Source organism: Lygodium microphyllum, chromosome 27, assembly GCF_053477565.2.
Source record: "Lygodium microphyllum isolate KBCC chromosome 27, Lygodium_microphyllum_v1.1.10, whole genome shotgun sequence".
NCBI lineage: Eukaryota > Viridiplantae > Streptophyta > Polypodiopsida > Schizaeales > Lygodiaceae > Lygodium > Lygodium microphyllum.
The window spans coordinates 38961908-38970460 of NC_141161.1; positions in this window are offsets into that span (position 1 = coordinate 38961908).

The window sequence follows — 8553 nt, forward strand, 5'->3', positions numbered from 1 at the left end:
GGGATACGGGGCATAGGGTTTGAACTCACGCACCCATACAACTCTAACCACAATCATGACCCTTCTCACAAATTTGCTTCCATTTTCTATCCATAACATTAATCATTGTCGTCAAAGTTGTTTCTGACAAGCGAAAGATCTTGGTCCCAGCTTAGGAGGTCGTTTGATAGGTCGCTTGGCAGCTCACTGAAAGAGAGCCACAGGGCTAAGGACTAATTTTGTGTGCATGTGCGTGTGTGTGTGAGAGAGGGTTAAGTCCTCTAATGTTCAACTCATTGTGATAATAGTTCACATTTACCACAATGTTTCTAAAGTCTCTATGTAACAACAATAACTGACAACATAGTTTCCCAAGCAGCATTCAATCTAATTATTAACTAGTCCCCCATTGTTTCTTCACTACTAAATGTGCATAACACCCATGAAATGTATACTACTAACACCCTCTCTAAGTTAATGGGTGATTGATATATCAAAAGATACACTGATGGGAACATTAAGTCCACAGGGACAAACAGGGACAAATACAACAGTGATATGCTGGAAACCAATGACATATGATATATAAGAAAACTCATGATGTATAAAGAAGCTTCTTGATGTATCCAAATGTACCATTGAAAATGCTTTGAGACTCAACTCAGGTCACCACTCTCAATTGATAAAATGCCTAATAAAGCACAAAATTGATGTTGATCAGATCATACGAAAGTTTAAATTGTGAAGTGGAAATAGCCAGATTTTAATGCTTGTAATGAATAGCCTTGTGAAATTAAATCATGATCATACCATGTATTCCCCTTTGATCAAAGTATGAAAGCAATCCCCCCTTGTTAAAATAGATGAGGAGCAAAATCTTGTGCTTTGTTATAACATTCCCTTGTGTACTTGGAAGTGGCACTAACTTAACACTTGAATCATTAGACTAAACAATGCACGAAGAAAGCCTCCCTCTAAGTCCATTGCATCATATAAATGTGTGATAGGCATTAGTCTAGTGATTCAACTTAACACTTGAATCATTAGACTAAACCATGCACGAAGTTAAGAAATTTCTTGAATCAAGCTAAAGAAATTTCTTGAAAAAACTTATACCATAAATTTCTACAAAATCACAAGACAAAGAATTGAGTGTACAAGATAATGAATGGAGCATGCAAGATGGAAATGCTTGAGTAACAACCACAAATCATAACATAGAATCAATTAATAATAATCATATACAATGTTTGATACTCATAAAATTGAGAAAAACATTGCATGGATGGAATGATTGTGGGACTTCCTCCATACATGCATGTTACAATTCTATATGTTTTTATCTAGTGGTGGGTATGTGCACATCATTGTATTATGAGGAGTAGGATACAAAATAGAAGAATGTGTAAGAACATAGAGCTTCTTTCAACCCAAAAATTACAATTGCAAATACAAAGGAAACACTACACTGCAGCTTCAATATCTTTTGGTTTCCTCTGTAATTGTTGGATCCTAAGAGCTAAGAGCTCTTATTTGGTCAAATCTTTTTCCCATGGAATCATGCTCCATGTAGTGGTCATTGTATAGGTTGGTAGCACTGTTTATGGTATGGTCAGCCCATAAAGCAAAAGGAAATAAACATAGCCACTCTTTGAATCTTTCTCTACAAGCCTTTGCTAAGGCCTTCACTATGGGCTAAATCCCTCCCTCTTTCCGTTACCCTCTGGATTATATGTCGAAGCCAATGCCAACATTATACCTAGTCTTGAAGAGAACTCTTTGGCTTCTTGTGCATTTAACTCTCCTCTACTGCAATCACATTTCCTATACATCTTTACCTGCAAAAAACATATTTAAGAAGAAACTTATATACTACATTGGTCATCTTGGTCCTTAATGCTCGCTCTTCGACTTGGTTAGTTAGACCTTCTCTTGTAAGCACTATGTATCTCATTTGCCACAACCTATATGCATAGTAACAAGGGTAACAACCCATTTATAATGCGTGCATAAAGGATATGTAGGGTGTAAGTCATCTTTGTGTCGTACTATTGAAGAGTACATTGTTTGGGACTCTTTGCAAGGCTCTATAAACATCATTGTAAATTCTCTTCCACTAGTAGTGCTCTTTAATCTTCTTAGATGTAGCTTTTACTCACTTGTGTTCTACCCACAAGCTTTTGTGGAAGTTCTTCACAACTTGAACTCACATACTACCCTCAATGATAATCCTCTTTTCTTCTTTGGATGCTTCCATATGAAATCTGTTGAGAATTGACAAATGATGTATGCTCTACGAAGAGCTGTCCTGAATCCCATATGCACAATGAGGAGAGTGGAACAAGCCAACTTCTATAAAGCATTATACGTCACTTTCATATGGAATGAATACAATATCATGATGTTTTGTACTTTCAGTTAAGTGTCTTGTCTCTGACAACAATCCTACACAAGATTGTGTTTATGAGTCCAAGCTAATCTGTATTGGAACTTAATTCACTTGTGTAACAATTTGTCTCTATTTGTCCGTGTCATTATGAATTTGGTCTTCATCTTCCACCCGCCCATGCTCTAGATTCGCACATTTTAACATGGTACGAAAGCCCAGTCGGACATGGCATGAATCCCTTCTTTGCCTCTTCTCTCACCTCTGATCATCTCTACTCAGCTAAGGCACTCATTTTCAGCTCCATCTTCATCTTGACCTTCAGTCTGCCATAGCCAAACAGGACATACCTTGCTTGGAGTGCTTGGATCTCACAATACAGGCCATTTTAGCTCATGATTCCTTCTGAGGACTTGTTCCTCACATCAGGGCACTTCTTCCCATCACTTGCAACCTCAACATTGGCTTGCATATGGCATGGCATTGAAAGAAAATCAGCTCGCAGGGAAAAACGACGCAGCCTGATCCGTACGCTCTGTGCAGTCATCACGCCATGCAATCGTGCCCGGGTTCACAGGGCTTTGGTAGCTCATGAGACAAGCTTCATTGCCATGTAAAAAGTTGTAAGAATGATCAAGGATGCAGTCCACACAGAGTGAAATACTAGGCTGCCTCAGAAACCCTAAATCAGACTCCATAGCCAAAGCTTCAATTTTCTTCATTTTCTCACTCCTCTTGGCACACTCAAGCTCCTACCACTCTGAAGTGAGTAATCACTCAGTGTTTAGCAAATGTTTCATCAACTAGTCATCAAGCTTTAAAAGATCTGGAGAAATCAAAGCTCAATTGGACAACATCATTACTACTACAAGTCTCAAGCTTTTCAATTTCTCACTTTTTTCAGTCAAGTAGAGTTCCTACCATTCAAGATCGGCTACAACACTTAGTCTTCTAGCAAATATTAAATTGATTTACCATCAAGGAGGGGTTTCAGGCTGAAGGGGTTACGTCAACCATCAAGCAACAAGAATCATCATCTTCAAATCCATAATATCTTTTAACACTACATAGTGGGATTTGACACTGCCCCATCACTTGTGCTTGTTAGCACATTCAAGAAGTAACTCACCTTCTGATTCATGCTTCGAAGATTATTCTCAGTTTGTGTGATGTTTTAAAATCACATTGATAAAATCCTGTGTAAATCTCAATCTTCTTGTAAAAGGATAGACATTGCCTGAGAGTTCTCGTGGTAAGACCTCCTACTAAGATGACTGAAGTGGAACATATAGAAATGGTGAAGGCTTTCATGCCTGGGGAAGGAGAAGACCATGCACCATCTTATGCGGAAAGACTTGTGGGACTTGTTTGAAGATGATGTAGATAGTAAGAAGGAAGATGATGAAGATGGGTTCATTGAAGAAGATCACTTCAAAACCAAAGAATGGAAGAAGATGAATAACAAGGCACTAGGCATCATTGCCTAGGGGCTAAGTGATGATGTGCTACATCATATCTCTGGCATTAGAGATGCTAGAACTGCTTGGGAGGAACTTGATAGGATGTTTGGTATCCAAGCAAAGAACTCGAAGGTAAAATTACTTATGCAGTTTTATGAGTTGGATGTAAAAGACAACTCATCTATGACTATACATATCAATAAGTTCAAGAGCCTTAAAACTTAGCTAGCAACTCTTAAAAAGACTATTGATGAGGATGATGCAATAGTAGTGTTACGTGCCATGGTTAATCATGAACCATATGAGAACCTTGTTTCAAGACTAAGTAATGTTCCTAGTCTCTCACTCAAAGATATTGAGCATTGACTGCTTGATGGAGAAAGCAAATTTAAAAGCAAAGATGTAAAAGAGACCAACTCAAGGGAAAACCTCTTATACACCAGAGGAGCTACTCAGCCCAAGGGAAGAGGTCGAGGATTCAACACCGATAACAAAAGTCGGATGACATGTCATTATTATGGTAAAATTGGCCATATTGCTAGTGAATGCTTCCACAAGAAAAGAACACAACAGATGTAGAATGACCACCACCAAAGTCAATTCATGAATGAAGAAGAAAAAGATACTTCCGCTACCATCAACAACTTTGACAGATTGTTCTAAGGAATTTGTTCTCATAGTGGATCTTCGTGTTTCCCATAGTGGATGTAAAAACCCTACCAAGATGTAAAGTTTCAAGCCTTAACTTAACTAGGCTGCCAAAGACCTAGTCTCCTGGTCCATGTTTACATGCGGGGGGGGGGGGGGGGGGGGGGGCAAAATCCAGCAAGGGTAGAGACTCATCATTTGAGGGGGGGTGTTGAGAATTGACAAATGATGTATGCTCCAGGAAGAGCTCTCCTGAATCCCATATGCACAGTGAGGAGAGTGGAACAAGCCAACTTCTATAAAGCATTGTACTTGACTATCACTTTCATATGAAATGAATACAATGTCATGATGTTTTGTACTTTCAGTTAAGTGTCTTGTCTTTGACAGTCCTACACAAGATTGTGTTTATGAGTCCAAGCTAATCTATCTTGGGACCTAATTCACTTGTGTAACAGTTTGTCTCTACTTGTCCATGTCATTATGAATTTGGTCTTCATCTTCCACCCGCCATAGCATCTGCCATGCTCTAGATCCGCACATTTTAACATAACCCTCTTTCCAAGAAGTAGCCATAAGTATTTCTTCTACTCCTCTTGAATTGTGTCTCTATCCAATCATCTCTCTTGGTCATTGTATTCAAGTAATGGCCAATCTGTAGCCATTCACCCTCACACAATTCCTCTTACAAAATATTTTGTAAAAAAGACATGGCATTAATGAACCACAATGCGATAGCTAAAATTTTAGCCTCATTATTCTCTACTAGCGTACCATCATCATCATCATCATATTTGACTCTAGATAGCATGCTTATTGCTAGGTTCTCTTTGCATACAATATGTCTGAATTCTATGTACACTAACTTTATATAAGAAATCTATATTAACATGGCTATATCTAGAGTAGAGCAACTAGTAAACATGCCTAGTAGCAGAGGCAAACAATCTATCTCTACTATCACTAGAGCACCGATGAAGTACTCTTTTAATATAGTCACAACACCCCATAACTCTTTCTTGATCTGTGGGTATCTTCTCTATCTTTTATTTAAAACTTTTGGACCAAACCTCATTGCATATCTGTTCCCTTGGTCATCATCTTGACTTACAGCCCAACCAATTCCAATTAGACTAGTGTTGCCCATTGTAATAATGATTGACTTCCCATCTACATACTATGCTTTTCTCAATGTTGGTGCAATCCTCAAAAGCTTCTTTAGTTTGCTTATAGCTTTGGTACGCCCCTTGTCCCAAAATAATTTTTGTATGTTTCTTAACAACTGCTACAAGTCATCTATGATGTGAGCAAAATGCGGAGTTTAGATAAAGTAAAATACATAGGCTCCAAGAAACCCTTATGACTTTAGACACCTATGAACATCTCTCTTATATCTATTCTATTGCATTCACTTTCCTAGGAGAAGTCCATTTTCTGTAAGGCCCACATAGATCATCCCCTATTAGTACTTCATTGACCCCAAATGTTCATTTTTGACTTGAGAGGGTCAAATTTTCTTCCTCTAACCTAGTAAGAAATTTATCACAATTTGATGTATGATCTCTAATAAACTTTTTGTGACCTTGTTCATCCAACTATTCATCTTTCTCTTTCTCTACATGACCCCCCTTAATGGAAACATAATCCAAGAATGCCATAGTCAGACTTAAAATATAATCTCTAAGTACCTTGTTCATAACATTCATCATATGAGCCATAAAGTTTGTAGCTTATGTGGCAATGTACACATATGAACCAAGCTAAGTGGACTCTTCATTGTAGTTAAGTCCCTGCTCTACAATGCAAGATTGAATTGGTTATATCTTGACTATAGATATCCCAATTTCATAAATTCATCCACCACTAGTCCAAGACCCACATTTTGGATGGTCACTTTGTCCATTTGTTAAAGGTCCTAGATAGATCTAAGTGTACCATTCTTCTTAGGCAATGTCAACCAACTATTAGAATATGGTATAGATGAAAGCTCTAGAATACCCATTCTTATTCTTTCATTTAACAAATCTATGAGCCTTGGGTACTGGTATAGGTCACAAGTTTGAGGGTATATGTGGTATGGTAAAAATCATCATGGGTGCTACCACTCCTGAATCCAGACAACTAATTTCATGTGGTTGCAAAGCTGAATGCCTTGACATGCCTAGATGACATCTCTATGAAACTTGGTCTCTTTATTGGTTAGAGAAGGTCATTACTGTCAATCTTTAGTTCGTTAAAAAATTCATTTATAAATTTATGGCTGGTCTTCTTTAGATCTCTTAGGTTTGATTATTTGGAAGCTAACTTAATTAAGTCTTCACTCTTTAGAGGCAATTGTACTGTCATTGGCCTCAACTTTTTATCCATTGTTTTGCACTTTGTCTCAACTTTGGCTTTAGCCTATCTTTTATATATGACTGTTCATGCATCATGAATTCAATAATGACTTTAGGCATATCCAAAGAATTTACATGTATAATGGTAGACCCAATAGTCCACTATGTTTCCAGCATAGTAGAAATCTTTGCAACTGTGTCTGCAAAAGATAAGCTATCATATAATCCTATAAGCCTCTCAACATCTTGCCATAAGCCCTACTCTTTCATAGTCTTTACTACCCTACAAACGTACTATTTGGAAGCTCGGTGCATCTCTTCAATCCTCTAGAATTTCACGGAGCCTATTGCTATTGAGAATCCTATGAAGCCTGAAGTAAAAGAATCTTTACCTACATTAATAGGGGAGAGCTTTATCCTCTCAATAGAACTGTCATAGTCCTACATTATAGCAGTATTGATTAAAAACCCAACTCCCAAAATTCTCTAGTATTGGGAGGCAGTGGGTAATCCCTCAATGTATCCATGTTCCTTAGACGATTGAGACAGATTGTCATAAACGACACTGCCCTTTTGGTATTGTTGCTTTTGATTCTTGCATAAGAAAAATCATAATCGAAAACTTTAGTCTCCATCCATGCTGCAATAATAAATGGCTGCTGTGAGATCTTTGGGCATGATGAATGATCCTACATAAAGAAATGGTGGTCATAATGTATATCTCCTATGATAATCTTCATGTTTGGACAACATCTCCTATGGAGTTGTTGGTTGCCATTCCTTTGTCTTCCATTTTATAAATGCTCATAACCATGACATTTATCTTAGAACCATGGTCTATCACTGCAACACATGGAGTTTCTAGCTTTCCAACCTCCACTATAGTCTCTATGGTAGGATGGGCTCAATGGTTTTTGGAATAATGACTCCTAGGTATCATCTTTGAAGCCACTTCATTTTCTATACAATGCATATGCCATATATCTCTTGTGTTTATATTGCATATCATAGTCTTCTCTTCAACAGTATTCACTTTAGCACTATATTTAATTAGCTCTTTTACTTCTTTACATGCAATGTCTACATTTGCATCATCTTCAAAAATCAATTGTATGCCTTGTAAGCCTATTTCTTCTTCACTTTGTCTCATAGCTTGAGTTGACACCCAAAAGCTATCTTTTTCTTTTTGTGATATCTATCGTTCCTTCATGGAACTCTCTTTTTGCTATTCCAAGGATTTCACCCAATGTAAACTCAATTGTATTGTTTAGAATCCTCTCTTTCAAAACCTTTTTAAGATCTATGGATATCTCTATGTCAGAGAGTAGCTTGCATCTTTTTTTCCTTCCCTTTGGCTTTACTTTTTTCTTTCTGCTCTATCTTCTTCTAGACATTTTCCATGATCTACTTTGAACTGGGTCTAGTAGGAGGTGTAGACGGCTTAAGTTGTGTCTTGCAATCCCCTCTAGTAACCCTCTTTGTAGTCCTTGGATTTGTGTCATCTCTTTTTCTTTTATCTTCCACTCTTACATTTGTGTTCTACAGCTTTACCAAATAAGCATAAACAAAATAGAAATCCACAAGGGAACCTTGCCTAGTCTATTCTCTAATACTTTGACATTCATCATTTGGTTGTGTCTTTGGTTGTTTACTCTTACGTGTAGTCTACATGGCATGGGTCCATAACTCTAATTTCTTACCTACACTAGAAATTGGAGATATCTCCATTTTACAGTCCATAGGT